At 38.8% G+C, this 24,208-nt stretch overlaps 1 pseudogene; it reads left to right on the top strand.

Annotated features, from left to right (window-relative positions):
• Nucleotides 1-1,132: 1,132 nt before the first annotated feature.
• On the top strand, nucleotides 1,133-22,844 carry LOC103348372 (histone-binding protein RBBP4 pseudogene; annotated as a pseudogene).
• Nucleotides 22,845-24,208: the final 1,364 nt, after the last annotated feature.

The raw sequence follows: 24,208 nt of genomic DNA, 5'->3' as shown, positions 1-24,208 counted from the left end.
TCACTGGCTGCATGCTCAGAGCAGGTTATCTGGATGTAGATGTGTAAATTCACTGGCAATTTGAATTATACATCAGGTTTATCTGGTCATTTTGTAGAGCTTACTAGTTGCCATCAGAGTCAGGAAGGAAATAATAATTGTAATATTTTACTTACCAAGTATTATAGTGCCCAGCTGGTCCTGAACACATAAAACATTAATTTAATCCTCACAGTAATCTTACAAAGTAGATACTGTTATGATTCCAATTCTGTAGATGAGAAATTGAAGCAAGTGATTAGCACAACCAAATATGAAACCAAACAGAATTTGTAAGGTTTGGGTAAATTTATACTTTTCTACTAACTTTTATGGTCTTGTGAATAGCAATTACCTTTTCTGTGACCTCAATTTATCAATTTAAGGAAATTCTGCATGTCTTACTGATGCTTCTCTCAATTATGAAAAGAAATAAGTACTGTTCATCAAAACTAAATTGGTTAAGGTCTACATCTCAAATACATATATAAGTGGATAAATTGATGAGAAATGCTACTAACCTTGAATTGCACAGATAATTGAATATAACTATCTCCTATTTAGAATGAGTGTCTTTACTGATGCTTTTCTTATTTAACTGTACCAATGTGCTGTTGTCAGACCACTGCAACTTGCTTGCTCATTTATTAGTTCACCTAGGGACAAAGAGTATAGTATTCTAAGCACTTTGGAAATTAGGATCAATATGAAGGAGTTGGGCTTTACATAAAATCAGAGTTGGTTTTGAAATTAGAGACTCTCTAGGAAGGATCCCTTCACCTAATAATTTCCCTCTCTGCTCATGGATGTTTAAACAATCCTTTTCATAGAGGCTTTTGTGCTCAACAGTTAAGAATTAGGAGTTCAAGTCTAACTACTCTAGGAGAGAATAAGAATTAAACCTAAGGTGTCAAAAGAGCATCAGTTTTCAGCCTGGGATGAACAAGAGAAAGAAGAAAAAGCTCTGTGTTTTTAATATAGAGTTGAATGAAGACAGTGCAATGGAGAATTCCAAGATAACTTTGCCTACTTCACAATTTTGTATGGTTCTGGCGACGCAAACCGAAAAGAAAATTTGCCTGAAGTCTGAGTGGAATCAGCAAATCACACAGGCATGGACCCAGCACCTCCCCTAAAAGAACAGTGAGTGGTGACCTGGCTCTCTGTTTCTCAACCTTGCCTATCTTTGATCTTCAGCAGCTACTGTCGCAACTTTTTCTTTCTTCTCTACAGGTCCTCTACAGTTAGTCTCTCCAATCATTCCACTATCCCTCATCCCTGATCACCTCTCTAAACCCTTCATTCTTTTCTCTGATGTAACTTTAAAATTCCCTTCTCCCTTTACCAGCTCTCTGAACAGCTAAAAGACAGTGGAAAGGCGGAGGAGTGGTGCAAACACCAAAATAGCATATAGTAAAATGCCTAATCTGCTAATGATATTTTGAAACTTGGGATATGAATAAAAATTCTAAGTGCCATGATGCAGTTTTTATAGCTTAAAAAAAACTGAGAGGCTTTTATTTCAGACAAATGTTAGAGTCGGATAAGGACAATGACAAAATAGTGAAATGAATAACAGTACTGTTCAAAAAAAAAAACCCCAGGTATATTTGATTTTGACTCTGGCTCAGTGCCACTAACTAGCTGGGTAACCTTGACCAAGTTCTTTAATCTCTGTAAGCCTGCATTTTCTCACTGTAAAAATAAGATAATTAGATTTCAGGGACTGAAAAGCAAATGCTTGTATCGGTTAGAGATAGCTAACATAAATAGAAGAAGCAAATCTATTATAAAATAGTAAGGAGTTTTGGGGACTTCATTGAATTGTGTAAAATAAAGGCGTTTAAATAAAAAAAATTAAACAAAATTTTAACTACTGCTGTATGAGTTTCAGGAAGTTTATTTTTCACATGAATATGAAACCTATGAATGATTAATCTAGTTTACTTCTTTCTGTCCTCTTATTCTTCAGAAGGGCACATAAAATGCTTTGAATGCTGTCAGCCCTCTGAAGGTTAATGTCAGTCTACCCTATTGTAGGTTCTCATTAACTGATAATAGAGCTAAACTGATTTGAATAAAAAAAAAATCAAGGGAATCTAACAAGTAAGGTATGGGATCATAGCAAAGAAAAAAGGAAAAAATCTTTGGTAGTATATTCTGTGGATCCTAATTATTATTTTTTAATGACACAATATGAGCAAAGCCCCCCCCTTTTAAACCTAGAAACCTTTTATTTGAGGTATACAAACTTCATGCATTTCATTATAGAAATTTAGAAACATAGTAGTTCCTCCCGCCTGTACTTGCATCCTTCTTCCTCCTCCCTCTCCTATTCTCATTCTTATTTTTTAAAAAGATCTTTTTTCAATTAACTTTATACACATAAAATTAACTCTACACTAATAAGGAGTTCAATAAATAGTATGAACAACAACAACAAAAACCTGTTCCTCAACAGCAGAGACAAGGGCTGTTCAAAATCCTCGCATCTCAAAGTGTCAATTTCACTTGCAAAGCCTTTTTTAAAAGATTGATTGATTGATTTTTACTTGACAGAGAAGAGAGGAAAGACAGAGAATCTTCCATCTGCAAGTTTACTCCCCAAGTGGCTATGCCTGGGCCAGGTGGAAGCCAGGAGACCAGGAAAAAGCTCCAGGCTCCCACGTGGGTGCAGGGGACCAAGGACTTGTGCTGCTTTCCTAAGTGCATTAACAGGGAGCTGTATCAGAAGTGGAGCATCCAGGTCTCGAACTGGCACCCATATGGGATGCTGGCATTGCAGGTGGAGGCTTAACCTGCTATGCACAATGCTAACCCTGGATCCTAGTTATTTAAAAATGGAATATGTCTATATGGTGGTAAATTTTTCTAAGAAAGAGTTGGCTAATCCCAAAAATCTGTCATTATCAGCCTTGATTTGATATATATATATCCCATCAACCATAATTTGATCCATATATATTTGATTCACAAATATATGATTTGATCCATGTATATCATATATGTAATATTTATAATAAATATTGGTTTGTATTTATTGATAGAGTCAAAGCTGATTTAAAAACATAAAAAAGGACATGTTTAAACAGCCTCTGGGTCCTTTCTCAACTCTAAAATAACATAGTAACATAAAGCTAAGTCATTTCTAACATGATGATCTTTTTCTCTGAATGAAAAAATTGAAACATTGATCATAATGTTATATATTTGATATTTTTTACTTCACATCAGTTTCATCTAGCATATAAAGAATTTTTTTATGCCCATATGCCTTAGAAATCTATACATCTCGGCCAGCACTGCAGCTCAATAGGCTAATCCTCTGCCTGTGGCGCCGGCACACCGGGTTATAGTCACAGTCAGGGCGCTGGATCCTGTCCCAGTTGCTCCTCTTCCAGGCCAGCTCTCTGCTGTGGCCCGGGAGTGCAGTGGAGGATGGCCCAAGTGCTTGGGCCCTGCACCCACATGGGAGACCAGGAGGAAGCACCTGGCTCCTGGCTTCGGACCAGCGAGGTGCACCCGCGGCAGCCTCAGTAGTCATTGGGGGGTGAACCAATGGAAAAGGAAGACCTTTCTCTCTGTCTCTCTCTCACTGTTCAACTCTGCCTGTCAAAAAAAAAAAAAAAAAAAAAAAAAAAAAAAAAAAAAAAAAACAACCCATACTACTCAAATGGAGAGTTGTGCAATGATCCAGTGATTCTGCAAAGAGATAGATTCCTTTGTTTTCTCCCAAGAGAGGACTGAATTATTCAGATTTTCTGTTTGGACAATCCTCTTTATTTTTGGCTGATATATCAAAAAAGATTTAAACAGCTCACAAAGAGTTTTAGAACAATGTAATGGCAGGTCTTAAAGAACACCTCTAAATTCCAGGATGGATTGAAACATTACACGAGGCATTCTTTATAATATAGTCTTCGAGGTATCTTTAAGCAATGGGATAGCACAGACCATACAGTAGGTTTATGTCAAGTAAGAATTAACCCACAGGGGCAGGCACTGTAGCGTAGTAGGTAAAGCCACCATCTGCAGTGCTGGCATACCATTGGATGCTGGTTCGAACCTAGCTGCTCCACTTCTGATTCCGCTTTCTGCTATGGCCTGGGAAAGCAGTAGAAGATGGACCAAGTGCTTGGGCCCCTGCACCCACATGGGAGACCTGGAAGAAGCTCCTGGCTCCTGGCTTCCAATCAGCCCAACTCTGGCTATTGTGGCCATTTAGGTAGTGAACCAGCAGTGGAAGATTCTCTCTCTCTCTCTCTCTCTCTCTCTCTTACTCTCTCTCTTTCTCTTGCCCTGCCTCTCTCTAATTCTGCCTTTCAAATAAATAAATCTTAAAAAAAATTAACCCACAATGAAGAAAGTAGTGATTTTGTAAAAATACTTTATCATTACCACAACAGCCAGAGCTGGGCCAACCAGAAGCCAAGCCAGGAGGGTCTTCTGGATCTCCCATGCAGGTGCAGGGGCCCAAGCACTTGGGCCATCTTCTACTGCTTTTCCAGGCCATAGCAGAGAACTGGATCAGAAGAGGAGCAGCCAGAACAAGAACTGGTGCCCATACGGGATGCCGGTGCCTCAGATAGAGATTTAACATACCATACTGGCCCTGCCAGTATTCTTGATTTGGCCCTCTTAAACTGTGTCAATTATGCATTTCTAAATTATTAGTGACTTGGGGCTACTACTTAATACATTAGATATATTTTCTAGAGCATTTAGGATTCAAAAAATGTGCAGGAAATAATAGTGCATCTCTACAGATAGTTTACTTAATGAAAATGGCCATTTTTAGGATATAGTGGAAAGATTATGCATTTGAGTCAGAAAGATCCACATTTGAATGATCTGTCTGCTACTTACTCATTTTTATTTAAAAGATTTATTTATTTATTTTAAAGTCAGAGTTACAGTGAGGGAGGGCAAGATAGGGAGAGAGACCTATTTTTAGCCGGGCAGGGCCAGGCTGCAGCCAGGAGCCAGAAACTTCATCTGGTTCTCCCATGTGGGTGCAAGAGCCCAAGCACATGGGCCATCATCCACTGCTTTCCCAGGCACATTAGCAAGGAGCTGGATCAGAAGTGGAGCATCTGGGACTGTAACTGGTGCCCGTGTGGGATGGCAGTGTTACAGACGGTTGCTTAACCCACTGTGCCACAGCTCTGGCCCCCTTACTCATTCTTTGAAAATGGCAATTTAAGTCTCCTCATTTGGAAAGTGGGGATAGTAGATTAATTTCATTCAAACATAAATGAAATAATGAATATGAAACTCATAATAGAGGTGAATATATGGCAGCAATTATTATTTACAAAATCTTTGTTCCATTTAGACAGGGGCAGCTACTAAACTTGAGTGTCTAAACAAATTCATTAAGATCACAAAGCTGGTGTGCAATAACATAAAAAGTTTTGTTAAAATTAGTAATGCCCAAGTCAAAGAAATCCAAACACTAAGGAGGTTAAGAAGGATAATGTTAAAAGTCCAGTTTTATTCAGTGTTTTCTGTCAAGATATTCTTAGAAATAAAATAAGAACTTGGAAGCTGATCGTAGAATATGATGTAAAAGTGTCTCACATGCTTACTAATGTTCTCTAATGATAAACATAGACATATAATAGATCAAAACCATGTTTTAGAGTCATCTGTGGACTGGCAGTGTGGAAGGCAGAATAATTGAACCCAAAATATGCTCATGTTGTAATCTCTGAACCTGTGAGTGTATTGCTTTAAAGGGCAAAAGGAACTTGGCAGGTGTGACCAGTGCTAAAGACTTAGAGATGGGAAGATTATCCTGGATTTTCCAGTTGAGTCCGATCTAATCACACAAAACCCTTGAAGGTAAAAGAAAGTTTTCTGGCTATGATAAGAGGGTGGTATGATTATGGAAGAATAGCTTTGAAGATGGAAAAAAGGGGACTATTTGCCAAAGAATGTAAATGGCTTCCAGACAATGGAGAAGGCAAAGAAATGAATCGTCCTCCAAAGGTTCCAGAAAGAATACAGCTTTGCCAAAATCTTCATGTTAAAAATCTTGTAATTTTGTGTCAGGCTTCTGAACTACAGAAATGGAAGCTAATCCACTATGTTGTCTCCAGTCGCCAAGTTTATGGGAATTTGTTGTAACAGCAACAGAAAACAAATACAGAGAGAACAGCCTACCCTAAGGAAACTAAGGAAAAGTATATTCTGACCTTAAATTGATCACTGCATCCGAGACACATATTATTGATCATAGTGATAAAAAATTGAGTTCAATAAGATATATTCTCTGGACTGCTAGCTGACAAAGTATAGCAGATATTTAGCAAGGTGTAAAACAATACAGCAAGTTGTAGCTATAACTAAGTCTTTGGTGATTTAACTGATTGGATATATGGAAAGAACTTGATTAGGAAGGGTTGGCTCACACCATGATGGAGGCTGAGAAGTCCAAAGTTCTGCTAACAAGCTGGAGAACCAAAGAAGTGGGTGTGTTTCTAGTCTGAACCCAAAGACATGAGAGTCAGGGGAGCCAACAGTATACATCCCAGTTGGAATGGAATACTAATAATGTCTAAGAGCAAGAGAAGACGGGTGTCCTGGCTCAAGCAGGAATCATTCTCTACCTTTTTGTTCTTTCCAGACCCTCAAAGAATTGGATGATTCCCACCTGCATTGATGAGGGTGATCTTCTTTACTCAGTCTGTCAGTTCAAATGTTAGTCTTTTCTGGAAACAAACCCATGGATTCAGAAATCATTTTTACCATGCATGTTAGCCTCATCAAGTTAACACATGAAAGTAACAAATACACTCTTGTATTACAATGAGAGGAAATTGAGTCAGGTAGCTTATGAAGGGTAGAGCCGTAAGTACATAGAGAACTGGATAATACATACAACGGTTAGCCAAGAGTCTGTACTTGTACCCGCATTTCCCTCCTTTCTTTTTTTATCCTTGTTTTCTCTCCCTTTCTCCCTCCTTTTCTCCCTCCCTGCTTCACTTCTTTTCTTCCATCCTCTCCCAAGGCATTTGGTGCAACTTTACTTGGACAGTGGCTCCTTAATGAGTATTTACTGAATGAAATGACTTGGCAGAAAAGTTAAAACTAAAAATAAAACCCAAGTCTGACAACTTAAAGTGGTTAACATAAGGTAGAAGTAGATCAAGGTAAGGAGAGAAAAAAAAATCTGTTTTTAATGGGGCAGGGATTGATTCTAGAATGCTCTAACTGCTCTTGAGTGATTCAAGTAAATGGTGATGTTTAGCAAATTTCTTTCAGCTCTTTCAGATAGAAATAATTTTAATTTTTTTCTGAGAAAAAAGTAAAAGAAACTAGAAAATCAAGATAGTTCAGAACTGTCAGACCTTCAGAATAAAGGAAGTTTCTTCAAATTATACTTTTATTAATGAAATTAGCATTTTCTATTTTCATATTGCATAAATTCAGAAAACAAACAATAAAATCTGTTAAAAACATGAATAACTTTTTAAAGTCCAAAAGAAATTCAAAACTATATTTAAGAGAGTGAATATGTTTCTAAAAATATAGCAAGACTTGAAGCAAGCATTAAAATACCCATCTCATATTGGAATACCTGGCTTTGATTTCCAGCTGTAGTTCCTGACTCTAGCTATTTGCTAATTCAGAACCTGGGAGGCGGTGGTAATAAGTAATTCAGTCTCCGCCAATCTATGGGAGACTGGGTTCTGTTCCAGGTCCCTGGCTCTGGCAGTGAAGTTCAAATGGAGAATTCCATTCTTAGATCCCTTGCTTTCTGATTTAAGAACTGTTTTTGAGAGTGGAGTCCCAAAATTCAATTTGAGGTATCAAAGTATATTCTTAATCAGAGAACAACATTCCTATAGATTTTTTTAAGATTTATTTATTTATTTGAAAGTCAGAGTTACACAGAGACATTCCTATAGTTTTTTTTAACTTTTATTTAATGAATATAAATTTCCAAAGTACAGAATATTGATTACAATGGCTTCCCCCCAATAATGTCCCTCCAACCCGCAACCCTCCCCTTATCCACTCCCTCTCCCCTTCCATTCACATCAAGATTCATTTTCGATTCTCTTTATATACAGAAGATCAGTTTAGCATACATTAAAGATTTCAACAGTTTGCTCCCACACAGAAACATAAAGTGAAAAATACTGTTTGAGTACTAGTTATAGCATTAAATCTCAATGTACAGCACACTAAGGACAAAGATCCTACATGAGGAGTAAGTGCACAGTGACTCCTGTTGTTGACTTAACAAATTGACACTCTTGTTTATGGCATCAGTAATCACCCTAGGCTCTTGTCATGAGCTGCCAAGGCTATGGAAGCCCCCTGAGTTCACTGACTCTGATCATTTTTAGACAAGGCCATGGTCAAAGTGGAAGTTCTTTCCTCCCTTCAGAGAAAGGTACCTCCTTCTTTGATGACCCATTCTTTCCACTGGGATCTCACTCACGGAGATCTTTCATTTAGGTTTTTTTTCCCCCAGAGTGTCTTGGCTTTCCATGCCTGAAATACTCTCATGGGCATTTCAGCCAGATCCGCATGCCTTAAGGGCTGATTCTGAGGCCAGAGTGCTGTTAGGACATTTGCCATTCTATGGGTCTGCTGTGTATCTCACTTCCCATGTTGGATCATTCTCTCCCTTTTTGATTATATCAGCTAGTATTTGCAGACACTATTCTTGTTTATGTGATCCCTTTGGTTCTTAGTCCTATCATTACGATCAATTGTGAACAGAAATTGATCACTGGGACTAGTGAGATGGCATTGGTACATGCTACCTCGATGGGATTGAATTGGAATCCCCTGGTATGTTTCTAACTCTACTGTTTGAGGTAAGTCAGCTTGAGCATGTCCCGAATTGCATAGTTTTTCAAAGAAGCACCTGGGTGCCGGCATAGTGGCATTGAAGGTTAAGACTTTGCCTGAAGTGTAGATATGATTTTTGGTGCCAGTTTGAGTCCCAGCAGCTCCATTTCCTATCCTGCTAAAGCACCTGGAAAAGCAGTGGAAGATGGTCCAGGAACTTGGACCCCTGAACCCATATGGAAGGCCCAGAAGAAACTCCTGGCTTCTGACTTTAGCCAGGCCAGCCTTGGCTGTTGAGGCCATTTGGGGAGTGGATAGAAGATCTCTGTCTCTCTCCCTTCTCTCTGCATCTCTGCCTTTCAAATAAATAAATAATTTTTTTAAAAAAATGGAGAAGCACCTTAAAATCAACTCATTTCATCACAAACTTTTTTGTCCTCCTAAAATAACAGATAATAAAATGAGTTTTCTCTTCCTTTTAGCCATCTGGAGGTATATTACTTAGCCAATGGTTTGTTAGTGGCTGGAAGGCTAAAAAGAAAATCATCTCAGCCTAGGGCAATGTTTTAAAAAAATGTGGTCTGTAGATTTGCTCAATCTCCAACACCTGTGGTGCATTTTCTACTGTGGCTTATTGGCCCCAGTCACAGGTAGACTGAATCAAACTTTCTGGGGCTGAGGTTTAGGGACGATTATTTTAACAAACTCACGGGTGATTCTCATGCTGTCTAAAGTTTGAGAAGTCTAAGTGTTAGTCTAAATTAATTCTTTGATTAATTTCCACAGATGCAGGCAATGATACTTGATCCAGTGATAGTCTATTTGGGCTGTTATAAGAAAATAAGTTACGTGGGAAACTTGTAAACCACAGAAACTTATTGTTCATAGTTCTGGAGGCTGAGATGTCCAAGATCAAGAAGTCAGCAGAGACAGTGTCTGTCGAGGGCTCCCTCTTCTGCAGAGAAGGCCAGGGAGCTCCTGCATGCCTCCTTTAGAAGAACACTAATCCCATGCATGAGGGGCAACCCTCGTGATTAAATTGCTCTTCAAAGTATCCATCTTTTAATATCATCACATCAGGTATTAGGTTCCAACAATGAATTTGGGAGAGAACACCAACATTCAAACCATAGCAAAGGCAAAATCATAGTACTATATTGTAGCTGTAAGGCCAGAATAGAACAACCCTCTGGAATTATTTAATCTCAGTCAGTTAAGTGAATAGACTCTAGTATAACTCTCACATAATATACCTGGTATCAGTTCATCTAGGGTGTTTTTCTTTTATAAAATTATGATAATTTCTTAAATAAAGATACTGGCTTGACTTGATTTCATATTCAATAATTTTAATTTCTTCTATTTTTTGTCTCAACAGTAACCACTTATAGCCCATCAGACTTCCTTTTTTAGTTAGGTAAATCTTATTTCACTTTTTAATAAAATATTTTGAGTGCTTTTTTGTAAAAAGATTTATTTATTTATGAGAGAGAGAGAGAGAGTGAGAGAGAGAGCACACTCCCATCTGCTGGTTCACTCCTCAAATGGCTGCAACAACTGGGACTGGGCTAGGCTGAAGTCAGGAGTCAGAAGCTTCTTCCAGGTCTCCTACATGAGTGCAGGGGCCCAAACACTTGGGCTGTCTCCACTGGTTTCCCAGGTGAGCTGGATCAGAAGTGGAGCAGCTGGGACTTGAACTGGCACCCATATGGCACTGCAGACAGTAGCTTAACCCACTGCACCAGAGTGCCAGCCCCAATAAATCTTATTTCAGTAAAAACATAATAAACTATAAAGAGTTGCAGATTCAATTGTTCTCTTTCTCTCTCTCTCTCTGCCTCACCTTCTTTGTAACTCTTTCAAATAAATAAATCTTTAATAAGAGAAATAAAAATGATGAAGATTAAGTCATAAATGGCTAAATATAAATGTAACACAAAATGTTCTATAGAACAAATATGATTACAGATCATTTTTAAGCAGAAGTAATGAAATACGTGTATGGAATATCACATTTATTTCTATAAGACAGTTTCAATATGTAATAATTTGTGGTGTCTTTGTGGGCTTTAGTATCAAGCCTTTGATACTATATTTCAGTATCAGAGCAGACATTTGGTTCAGTGGTCAAGATGTCTGAGTCCTACATCAGAGTGTCCTGGTGTTGATAGCTGCCTCCCGACCCCAGCTTTCTAACCCTGGGAGGAAGAGTGATGATGGCTCTAGTAACTGAGTTCCTGCCACCCACATTAAAAGATAGAGCCAATACTATCATCTAACTAATATTTTACTTCATTGCTCTTCTTATAATATCACATTAATTCAATAATGATAATAGGGACTTTTAATATAACCTTTATTTATTTATTTGATTAGCCGAGAGAGAGAGAGAGAGAGAGAGAGAGAGAGAGAGAGAAAGCTCCCACCTGCTGGTTCACTTCCCAAATACAGAAACCAGGAGCTGGGAGCTCAACCTGTATCTTCCACATGGGTGGCAGGTACCCAACTACTTAGGTCTATTTTCTGTCTCTATAAATTTATCGATTCTGATATGATCCTTTGTGGTTACGACAATTTTTCAAGATCCATCCATGTTGTGAAAAGAATACTTCTTTTACTTTTGTGGCTAATAATGTTACATTGTTTTCTTTTTTTTTAAGATTTGTTTATTTATTTGAAATTCAGAGTTAGAGAGAAGGAGAGACAGTGAAAGAGAGAGATATCTTCCATCTGTTGGTTCACTCCGCAAATGGCCACAACAACTGGGGTGGGCCAGGTTGAAGCTAGGAACTTGGAGCTTCCTGTAGGTCTTCCACATGGCTACAGGGACCCAAACACTTGGGCCATGTTCCACTGCCCTCCCAGGCACAGTAACAGGGAGCTGAATTGGAAGTGGAGCAGCCAGGACTCAAATTGTGCCCATACAGGATGCTGGCACTGCAGGCAGTGGCTTAACCCATTGTGCTACAGCACCAGCCTCTACATTATTTTCACATACTGTATTTAGCTTCTCCATTCATCAGTTGATGAACATGGAGGTTTTTCCATTTTGGAGCTGTAATGTTAATGCTATTCTGAATATCATGTATAAGTTTTTGTGTGATGTACCTATGAATGTGATTGTTGGATTATGTGGCCACTCTGTGTTTTAATTGATGAACTGTCAGACTATTTCTGAAATGGCTACACCGCTGTACATTATCACAGCCTAGGAAACTTCCAGTTTTTCCACTTCTACAAAATAGTGACACTTCTTGTTGTCATTTTATTATAGATATCTTTTTTTTTTTTTAATTTGACAGGTAGAGTTATAGACAGAGAGAGAGACAAAGGTCTTCCCTCCGTTGGTTCACTTCCCTAATGGCTGCCGTGGCTGGTGCTGCGCCAATCTGAAGCCAGGAACCAGGTGCTTCCTCCAGGTCTCCCATGCAGGTGCAGGGACCCAAGCACTTGGACCATCCTCTGCTGCCCTCCCAGGCCACAGAAGAGAGCTAGACTGGAAAAGACGCAACCGGGACCAGTACCCGGCACCCCAACTGGGACTAGGACCCGGGGTGCCAGCACTGCTGGCAGAGTATTAGCTAAGTGAGCCATGTCGCTGGCCTTATTATAGATATCTTAATGTGTATGAAGTGTAAACTCACTGTGATTTGTTTTACTTTTCTCTGACTGTCACTGATGTTGAGAATCTTTTCATTTGCTTATTGACCATTTGTGTATCTTCTTTGGAGAAATGTTTTCCCGATCATTCGTCAATTTTTAAATTAGAAGTTCTTTTTTATTATTAAGTTGTAAGTGTTCTCTCTATGTTTGAGATACTAGGGCCTTATCAGACAGATGATTTGCAAAAAATTTTGTCCTATTCTTTTTTTTTTTTTTTTTTTGACAGGCAGAGTGGACAGTGAGAGAGAGAGAGAGAGAGAAAGGTCTTCCTTTGCCGTTGGTTCACCCTCCAATGGCCGCAGCGGCCGGCGCGCTGCGGCTGGCACACCACGCTGATCCGATGGCAGGAGCCAGGAGCCAGGTGCTTTTCCTGGTCTCCCATGGGGTGCAGGGCCCAAGCACCTGGGCCATCCTCCACTGCACTCCCTGGCCACAGCAGAGAGCTGGCCTGGAAGAGGGGCAACCGGGACAGAATCCGGCGCCCCGACTGGGACTAGAACCCGGTGTGCTGGCGCCGCTAGGCGGAGGATTAGCCTAGTGAGCCGCGGCGCCGGCCTTGTCCTATTCTTTGAATGCTTTTTCAGTTCTTTGATGGTGTGCTTTGAGGCAAAAAGTCTTTAGTTTTGTTGTTGTCCAGTTTGTATATTTTTTCTTTTGTGCTTGCACATACTGCTTTATCTGAGGTCACAGATATTTAAACCTAGGTTTCCTTTACAGAGTTTTATAGTTTCGGCTCTTCAGTTTAGGTCTTTGACCTCTTTTGATTTATTTTTTTGTATGGTATAGGAAAGCACCCAATTTATTTCTCTTGTATGTGAATATTCAGTTGTAGGACCACTTGTTCAAAGTACTTTTTTCCACTTCCCCATTTAATTACATTGATACTTTTTTGAAATTTAATTGCTTGTAAGTGTAAAGACTCATTTCTAGACTCTCAGTTTTATTCCATTCATCTCCATGAGTATCCTTATGGTAGTATCACATTGCCTTGATGCTGTAGCTTTGTAATAAGTTGTGAACTTGACAAGTGTGATTCCTTCTATGTGTTCTCTCTCAAGATTGTTTTGACTATTCTAGGTTCCTTAAAATTCCATGAACTAAGATGACACCATGGTTTCTTAATCTCCCTTGCAAATAGAATTGGTTATGTTCTAGGTCATGTCCAATAGAAGGTGAGGAAAGTGTCCCAGAAGCTTCTTATTTACATTCTTAAAAGGATGTGTCACTCCTCCTCCCTTTCATCCTTTGTTCTGCTGGTTGAAAAATCAGATGTGGTGGAAATTAGAGTTACCCATTTTTTCCCCATAAATTGGAAACCACCTATTAGGAATGAAAGGGAAATAAGATATAAGAAGTCTGAACTCTACCATTGAGCCACCAGATTACTCATGAACCATCTACATGGCCTTCTAGATGAGAGAGGAATTTGTTTTGTTTAAGGGTATTATCCATTTGGGTCTCTTCATTATTGTATCCTATCCTGTCTAATATATTCCTCTCTTTTGTACTAGAGAACTTCATTTTCATGTATATTTATTTAAGCACAAATACTATTTCTAGAACAATATTGTACCTTATGCTTTTCTTTTTTTTTTCTAAAAATACTTTAATGAAAAAGTTCTTTCTGTAAACATTTCGTTATACTACAAATGAAACATTTGATCCATTACAGACCACCTGAAAATCTTAAAATCAGAACATAACCAAAGTTTTAGAAGTAATTTCAATTATTAGGTAGGCTTAATAACTCTTGTATTACCAACACATTTGCATGCTTGTTCACTGCTTTGTGAAATCAATTACCAGAACTCTCAATACTGTCATCAGAAATGTTGTACCTTATGCTTTTCAAAATGTTTTCATATATATTTATTTTATTCTGTGATCTTATACTGAGCAAAGATTTTTTAATACCTTGTAAGTGAGGAAGATGAGGTTTAAAGAGGTTAAGTAGTCTGCTCTAAGTCACATAGCTACAGTGCAGACATCTTGAATCTGTCTGTCATTTCTATTACTCCTATGCACTTTTTGTTCCTGTATACATTTTCCACATACTATATTCCTTTACTTTTCTATAATAACTGTATTATACATAAACATACATATGAAATAATCTATTTGTTAATTCATCCAATCAACAAATAATTCCAAGTGAAACACATGGAATACATAATACACACTTAGATGAAGTTCTTTAAATGCATAATTTAAAAGTGATATTAAAATAATTTGTAGTGTAAGATGTTGGCAGTGTTCTTATTTTTAAATTTTTTATTTCTTTAATTTATTTGAAAGGCAGTAAGAGAAAGAGAGCAAGGGATCTCCCATCCACTGGTATGCTTCCCAAAAGCCTATAACAGCTAGGACTAGACCAGGCTGAAGCCAGGAACCTGAAACTCAGTCTGAATTTTCCATGTAAGTGGTAAGGACCAGAGTACTTGAGCCATCACCTGCGGCCTCCCAGGGTGCACACCAGCAGGAAGTTTGGACTGATGCAGAGCTGAGACAAAAGGACTCTGATATGGATTTGGGTGTCCCAAGCAGCATCTTGACTACTGAGCCAGATGCCCATTCCTGTAGTGCTCTTCTTGTTACCCCTGCAGTATTAACTTTACTTATCAATCAGATCACTTTAGTAAATCCATTTATTTGCCACTTATGTTTAGATTATTGATTATGTTTATAGGCAACTAATATAACTTTCCTTTTTCAGTTAATCATTCTACAGAAGATATCTTTAATTCAAAACACTATTTATAGAGAAATGGGAAAGAGAGAGGGAGAAGAGGGTGGGAGGAAGAGAATAACATTATGTTCTTCAATTTGTATCTACAAATCACATAGAATCTGTTAAAAACTAAAATAAAAATGAAAAAAAGAAAAAGCTCAATTTATAATACTAAATTGAAGTGTCTATAGTTGTGCTGGCACCAGACCATAATGCCTAAGTGACCTAAGAAACAAACATAATCTTTTACAGGAATTTGGGAATCTGAAAACTTCTTTCAACATGATTTAGCTAATCCCTCTTGATTTTATAAAAATTATGGATGTAGAGTGGAGAGTACAGATCAAAATGCAGAACCTACTGGATGGAAACTGCTCATCTAACAACGTTGAACTCTCTGGGGCTAGAAAGAAGCAAGTGAAAAATTTCCTTTAGAAGCAATATCATAATCTAGTTCTTGTGTATTACCATAGAGCAAGTGTTATCTACTAAATATAACATAAACAGTCTAAGGTATAACAGGAAACAAACCACACTATAAGAGCAATGCTGGCAAAAAGAGAATATCCTAGAAACTATGAAGAAGTCTGAGTGTATAAAAATAAGCAAATGTAGGCCGTAGCCGCAGCTCTATAGGCTAATCCCCCACCTGCGGCACCAGCACCCCGGGTTCTAGTCCCGGTTGGGGCGCCAGATTCTGTCCCGGTTGCCCCTCTTCCAGTCCAGCTCTCTACTGTGGCCCGGGAGTGCAGTGGAGGATGGCCCAAGTGCTTGGGCCCTGCACCCGCATGGGAGACCAGGAGAAGCACCTGGTTCCTGGCTTCGGATCAGCATGGTGCGTCGGCCGCAGCAGCCATTGGGGGATGAACCAATGGCAAAAGGAAGACCTTCCTATCTGTCTCTCTCTCTCACTGTCCACTCTGCCTGTCAAAAAAAAAAAAAAATAAGCAAATGTAAAGGATTATAGATATAAAAGAATAAAATAAAGAACAATAGGATGTATATAAAAGAAAAGGGAAATTAAAAATGAACGAGTTAGCCCTCTGAAAGTGAAATATACTTATTGACATAAAAGAGGTCAATCACAGGTGCTATAGAAGAGAAGAAGCAGTTCACACTTGAGATTCTTGATCTGAGAAAACCTTCCTGTATTAATTGACTTTTGGTCCACTGCCAACCACTTGTACATTTGGTGGCAAGCAGCAAAGAAGCTTTCATTTATTTCCACCTATTTACAGCTACTAGGACTTGGCAGATATCATTTAAAATCAACTTGTCTCAGCTCTTAGTTGCAAATTGGGTTCAGGTCTGTTCTACATTTCTGTCATAAGTACCAGTGGCTACCTGAGACTTGTTCTGATGAGAAAAGCTGAAGTGCAAAACACAGTTTAGTCATGCAAGCACCTTTCTGCTCTCTGGTTCTGTGATGTCTGCTAACATTTCCTTGGCCAAAGGAAGCTGTATGGCCAATCCCAACATATTTGCCTCTCTGAAAGGGCAAAGAGTGAAAAATCTGTTGGAAAAAAATGTTTTAAATCTAACCTACCATCTAAGCCTGCAAATATTCATTCATCAACCCTATGTAGAATATATTAATTTCTATTTCAAGACCCCCAAAACTCTTTTTTTCATCATTTTTAATATTTATTTTATTTTTTTGAAAGACAGAGTTACAGAGAGAGGTAGAGACAGAGAGAGAGGTCTTCCATCTGCTGGTTCACTCCCCAGATGGCCGCAACGGCTGGAGCTGCGCCAATCCAAATCCAGGAGCCAGGAGCTTCTTCCAGGTCTCCCACATGGGTGTAGGGTCCCAAGGACTTAGGTCATCTTCCACTGCTTTCCCAGGCCATAGCAGAGAGCTGCATCAGAAGAGGAGCAGCCGCAACTAGAACCAGTGACCATATGGGCTGCCAGCGCTTCAGGCCAGGGCTTTAACCCGCTGTGCTACAGCGTTGCCCCCCTCCAAACAAACAAACAAACAAACACCTCTTACTAATCATGACACCAGATTTTTAAGATGCACAACTTAAATCACATTGAACATGTCTCTGATTCAAAGACCCAAAAAACATAAAGGATAAGATATCTGCACTCACACATTTAGCATAGGATGGTGGAACAAGATAGCATTACTATAGTAAACACTCTTATTTGGAAAGGAGCATGATTGCATATAGGAATCACTGATCCACAGCACTTCCAAACTTGTTAGGAAAATATTTCCAGGTTCTTCCCACCTTGTGGGATGTTCCTTGATGGGAGTTCAGCTCTGTTTCTTGGTAAATACTTGCTGCCTATGCTTCTCCATGACTCTTTGCTGTGTTGTCTGGTGGGGAAGGAGTCTCTTCCTTTTTCATCATGTTCCTGCGCCATTTCTGAAGAGTGCTGTTCTTGGTGGCTAAGATGATTCCACACTGTGATTCCTGCTTGTAGAAACTCGGGGCTGCAGCATAGGCCTGCGGAGCTGGCATCCCATATAGGCACTGGTTTGTGTCCTGGCTCCTCCTCCTCTGATCTAGCTATCTGCTTTTGGCCTGGGAAAGCAGTGGCAGATGGCCCAAGTGCTTGAGCCCCTGCTCCCACGTGGATGACCCCAGAAGAAGCTCATGGCTCCTGGCTTCCGATTGGCCCAGATTAGCCCAGCTCTGGCCGTTGTGGCCATTTGAGGAGTGAAGCAGCAGACGAAAGACATTTCTCTCTCTCTCTGTCTCTCTCTCTCTCTCTGTCTCTCTCCCTACCCCCTTCTCTCTTTGTCTGTAACTCTGTCTCAAATAAATTTAAAAAACAAGAAAAAGAAAAAGAAAAAGAAAGTTGAGACCCAAAGCTCTTTTTATATGTTAAAGAGTCTCTCTGGATCTGTGGTGATTTTTCTAGTATAGCTTTTCAAAAGAAAAGCATGGATTTTATATGTATTTGATTCCAGTTACTGTTGCATGCCTAAAGCCTCGCCCAGAATTCTCTGTGAGATACAGTTATTGTGACTGTTAACTTGACTGGACTAAAATATGCCCAGATAGCTGGTAAAACATATTTCTGGGTGTGTCCTTGAGGATATTTCTGGAAGAGATTAACCTTGGGGGCTGACACTGTGGTGCAGCGGGTTAACGCCCTGGCCTGAAGCGCCAGCATCCCATATGGGCGCCAGTTCTAGTCCTGGCTGCTCCACTTCTAATCCAGCTCTCTTCTATGGCCTGGGATAGCAGAAGATGGCCCAAGTCTTTGGGCCCCTTCACCCACATGGGAGACCCTGAGGAAGCTCCTGGCCCCTGGCTTCGGATTGGTGTAGTTCTGGCTGTTGCGGCCAACTGGGGAGTGAACCACTGGATGGAGGACCTCTCTCTCTCTGTCTCTTCTCACTCTGTGTAACTCTGACTCTCAAGTGAAAAATAAATAAATCTTTTAAAAAAAGAGAAATTAACCTTGAAGCAGTAGACTGAGTTAAGAACTGATCACTCTTACCACTGTCAGGGGTGGAGGGCAGGGAAGGGGTAGCCCATCCAATCTTTTGATGATCTACATAGAGCAGAAAAGTGGAGGCAGGTGAATTGTTCTCTTTACTTGAGCCAGGACACCTATTTTCTCTGGCCCTTGGGCAGGAGTGCTCCTAGTTGTTGGGCCTTTGGACGTTGGCTTAGTCTGTTTAGGCTGCTCTAACAAAATGCCTTAGATTGGGTAATTTATAAGGAACAGAAATTTATTGCTTGAAAGACAAGTAAGTGCCTGCAGATTTGGTGTGCGATGAAGGCTCACTCTGTTTCGTAGCTGGTGCCTTGTTTCTGTGTCCTGGCGTGGTGGAAAGGAGCACTTCATGACCCCCCATGGAGGGATAGACAAGACAGCTGTCTTCAACCTCTTCTATAATGCACTGAGCTCATGACTTAATCACTCCTGCAAAGGCTCTCACCTCTTAATACCAGCACACTGGGTACTGGGCTCCAACATGAGTCGTAGGGAAGCACTAACATTTAGATCGTAGCAGACACAAACTGAACCATGTAAGAAAGTAGCTGGGAGAAATCCCACCAACAGGCATTTTGGGAGCTATACCTGCTCATCCACTTTGCGTGGAAAGAGAAGTTTGGTGAGGGATCTGAAAAGATACCCCCTGACCAAAGAAGTTGTGTTTGACTGGCAGTGGTCTCGATTTGCTTTTTCTCTAAGATTGGGATTTGGTGAAAAACAACTTCGATTTTCACGGAACAAGTTTCAGCATTTCTTGACTGTATATTCTCTTCAATGTTATGTGTAATCCAGGCAGTTCTTTTTGAGCTCACTGCTCTCTTGTGCTCATTCAAATGCAGCTAAGGCAGCCAGCTTTTTAACACTCTGCTTTGAAATCACCTCATCCAACTTCACAACTTTATTAGATACATGTTCTGTCTTCTGTGTTATTGCAGGTGCCAATTTTAACAAATGCTTTTCCACTATATAACACTGCTTGCCATTTTTCCAGCCTCCTGTGACAATTAAATCACTGCCTCCTGCTCATTCCCAAGGCCAATACCACATATTTTAGGATTTTGTTACAGCAGCATTCCATTCTAAAAATCAAATTCTGCATCAGTCAATTTTTCTGTCTTTCAGAACACTCAGTATTGCTGGTATGAAATGATATACATATATTTCTTACTGCTATGACTTGAATATGATTTGATCCCTGGACTCATATAGGAGTTTAAATGCCAAAGTTATAAGTTCATGGTACTAAGAGAACACTTAATCCAAGTACGGTGTTTAGAAGTGGGGCCTTTGGAAAGTGGTTAAATTATATTAGGTTATAGAGTAGAGCTCCCATGATTGAATCCTGGTTTATGTATAAGGAGAGAGAGAGAGAGAGAGAGCGCGAGCTGACTTCAGCTTCCTGCAAATATACACCCTGGGAGGCAGCATGTGATGACTCAAACAGTTAGGTCCTTGCCACCCAGGTAGGAGATCTGGGTTGAGTTTCCAGCTCCCAGGCATTTGGGAAGTGAACCTTTGATGGGAGATCTCTGTTTAAATCCCTTTCTCTCTGTTTCTCTACCTCTCAAATAAAAAATAAACAAATAAATAAATAGAAAAAACAGCTATGACACATGGAGAATGGAAAAAACCTCATATATGTTTAAAAGGAATTCCAGAATGAAAAATAAGTAATATTTGATGAGATAATGCCTGAGGTTTTTTCCATAATTAAATTTTAAAAATCCAAGTTTTTTTCTATTTAGAAATTAAAATGGATTTGATCAAAACAAAACATGCAAACACATTTACACTCCTAGAGGTACAGAAAATATAATTGATAAGAGCAATAAAAATTAAAATGTCACACATGTATATATACATGTATACATAGAACTACCCACACCTATTCTCATAAACATAAAATATAAGCCTCAGTGTAAATTTTTATAAAGAGAAAAGGGGGTTTCCTATTAAACAAATGCCATTTAGGTAGAAAATTTAAAAATAGGTAGAAAGCCTCTTGCCAGTTTAGTAAATTAGGTCAGAAGTATATGCCAGACTGATATCTCCAAAGTGCCCAGGGGAATATTACTGTTGACTTAAAAGTGTGCACTCAAATTATTCATGATGAAGAGAAATAGAGCTTTTCTTTTAAGGCTAAGTTTATAATACACTGACCCTTATTAAAGCAAATTTTCACTAAATGTATTTTGGGAAGCTGAAAATTGAACTCAGAGGAAGTGAGTGAAAAGGAAGCAATTGTTAGCAAGGAAATAGATAAGCATTAGCATTGATTAGGCTGATTTTGAGAGAGGGTTTTTTATTTGGTGTCAGCATTTTATTTTTATTTAATTAATTAATTAAAATTTTTTTAACCAAGAGACTTTTTATTTAAGGTATACAAACTTCATGCATTTCACAAATACAACTTTAGGGACAGAGTTGCACAAATGAACCTTGGGAACATTATGCAAAGTGAAATAAATCAATCATAAATAGAAAAACACTGTATGATTCCACTTACGTAAAGCAGTCAAATTCATGGAGACAGAAAGTAGAATGGTGATTGCCAGAGGCTTTGAGAAAGGAGGAGTGGGGTGTTGCTTAATGGGTACAGATTTTCAGTTTTGCAAGATGAAGTTTTGGAGATTGGGTTGCCAACACTGGGATGTACTTAACACTACTAAGCTATATACCTAGCAATCATTAAAGTGGTAAATTTTGTTATGCATATTTTACCACAATTAAAAATTTTTTAAAACTGCAGCCTCCCTGCCCCTCCCACAATGCTAGACCCAGGATCCCTGCAGCTTGCCTGCCAGCTGTGGAAGACAAGGAAGCTGCCTTTAACAAAGTGGTGGAAGAATGTGTGATCAATGAAGGGTACAAAATATGCACAAAAAAGTCCCTTTTCTTTATGATTTGGTGATGACCCACACTGGAATGGCCCAGCCTAATTGCACAGTGGCTTCCAGATGCAACCAGACAAGAAAGAAGAGATTTCGGCTTGTCCTGGAGACACATATGTCACATGAACAGAACCATCTTGTCTATTTGGTGTGCAGCTCCCTAATGATGATGCTCAGTTTGATGCATCAGACTGCGACCATGAGAAAGGAGAATTTGAAGGTTTTGGTTCAGTTAGTGAAAAAGTTAAAATAGAAATCCAGATCAACCATGAAGGAAAAGTAATCAGGGCTCCTTATATGTCCCCAAACCCTTGCATCATTGCAACAAAGACTCCATCCAGTGACGTTCTTGTTTGATTATACAAAGCATTCTTCTAAGGCAGACCTTTCTGAATAGTGCAGCCCAGACTTAAGTCTTCTTGGGCATCAGTAGGAATTCTATGGGTTTTCCTGGAACTCAAATCTCAGTGGGTACTGACTGAGCACTTCCAATGACCACACCATCTGCCTATGAGGCATCAGTGCTGTTTCAAAAGGAGAAGTAGTGGGTTTGAAGACCATTTTTACGGAGCATATAGTGTAATAGAAGATGTTTCCTGGCATCTGATCCATGAATCTCTGTTTGAGTTGGTTGCTGATGATCAGAAACTTTGGGACACTCATTCAAGCAATGCTTCCAAACCAAGCTGTTCAGTTGTTCACACTGCTGTAGGGAACTGCCTCTCTTTCAATCCATATGGTGAGCTCATTTTTGCCACAGGATCAGTTGACAAGAGTGTTGCCTCCTAGGATATGAGAACTTTGAAACTTAGGTAGCATTCCTTTCAATCAGATAATGGTGGTCACCTCAAATTGAGACTGTTTTGGCTTTCAGTGGTACTGATCACTGACTGATTGTCTGGGATTTAAGTAAAAGTGGAGAGAAGGCATCCCAAAAAAATGTAGAAGATGGGCCATTAGAGTTGTTTATTCATGGTGTTCACACTGCTAAGACATTTGATTTCTCTTGGAATTTTGGAAGCTTTGGGTGATCTGTTCTGTGTCAGAAGACAATATCATGCAAGTGTGACAAGTGGCAGAGAATATTTACAATGAGGAAGACTCTGGTGGAAATGTAGATCCAAAAGTACAAGGATCATAGATAAGTCTGCACTTCTTGTAACTTTAGATGCCCTGTTTTTTGCCTTTCAACCCTGAGATTGACTAAACAACGGCTTTGAGACTCACAGACTTTGTTCTGCTAGCCCTCTGTAATAGGTACCACAAACAATGCTATTCCAACCCCCCAAAAATTAATTAAAGGAAAGCAATTTAAAGAATTAAACTAAAAGGAAGGGAGAGCTAGTGTTCCAGCAGGATGAATAAGCTCTAGAGATCAGCTGAACAATACTGTACCTATAGTCAATAAGAAGCTATTGTACGTGTTGAAATTTGTTAAAAATGTTAAAAAATATCTTAAGTGTTCTTGGCAGAATAAGTTTTAAAATTAAAAAAATACTGTATACCTAATAAAAGAACTAAGGAAGAATGAAAGAAAGTTTTGAATTTATCATTTATTTTGAGTGACAGTTTCTCTAGATAATAAAGTTGCAACTTAATTGGATATAAACATTCAAAATAAAGGGAACACTCAGACTTACAATTGAAATGGTCTTTTGCTTGATTACAGCTCTTTGAGAATCCATCTAAAATGTGGAACACAGTAGAAAAATAAAGGTTGAATAAATTTACGAAGGAGGAAACCTGAGGGATAATAAACATATCAAAACTAAGTACAGAAATACAAATAAAAGTGTGATGAAATACCATTTCTAATCCATTGGCTTGGCAAAATTTTTAGAAGTTTGACATTATCAAGTATTAGGATGTGAAACTGAAAATTTTAATATTCGGCAAATAGGAATATAAATAGGAAAAATAATGCTAGAGGAAAATTTGTTAGTAAAATTATAGGTATTCATACCTTAAAATTCGGTAATTTTACCACTTGGTATTTATGCTTGTGTAACATCTTCAGGTATTTATTACAGTATTATTTATTGTGGCAAAATGGAAGTAAACCAAGTAGTAAGCCACAGTGCATGGTTTATTGAACTGTTAACTATCCAGTCAACAAATTGTCACAATATAAAGATTATTTCATGAAGAGTATGAAAAAAATTAATGCACTGTTATTTGAATAGAAAAGATAAAAATATTTATGTATATAAATATGATTGTATTTTATTATACATGATTATATACCTATCTATGTCTTTATGCATGCCGATACCCAATTATAGCTTTATTAATGGAAGTAAAAAGATAAAAAAATCCAAAAAACAGTTGTTTAATTTTAATAGTGTCTAGTATAATTTTTTATCTTCTTAGTTTTTGTTTTTCTTAGTTTTTTTTTTGGTGAGCATGTAATAAATTTTTAATTGAAACAATAATAACAAAAAAATGGACATTGACAGGCCAGTGTTGCAGCACAGTGAATTAAACTGCTGTTTGTAATGCCAGCATCCCATATCAGGGTGCCCATTCGAGTCTCAGTTACCCTGCTTCTGATCAAGCTCCCTGCTAGTGCACCTGGGAAAGCAGTGGATGATGGCCTTAGTTCTTCAGACCCTGCCACCTACATGGGCGACCTGGATGG

Source organism: Oryctolagus cuniculus, chromosome 11 (assembly GCF_964237555.1).
Source record: "Oryctolagus cuniculus chromosome 11, mOryCun1.1, whole genome shotgun sequence".
In the NCBI taxonomy this organism is placed as follows: domain Eukaryota; kingdom Metazoa; phylum Chordata; class Mammalia; order Lagomorpha; family Leporidae; genus Oryctolagus; species Oryctolagus cuniculus.
Note: the sequence above shows the minus strand (reverse complement) of the source record. Positions and strands in the feature narration are given on the sequence as shown.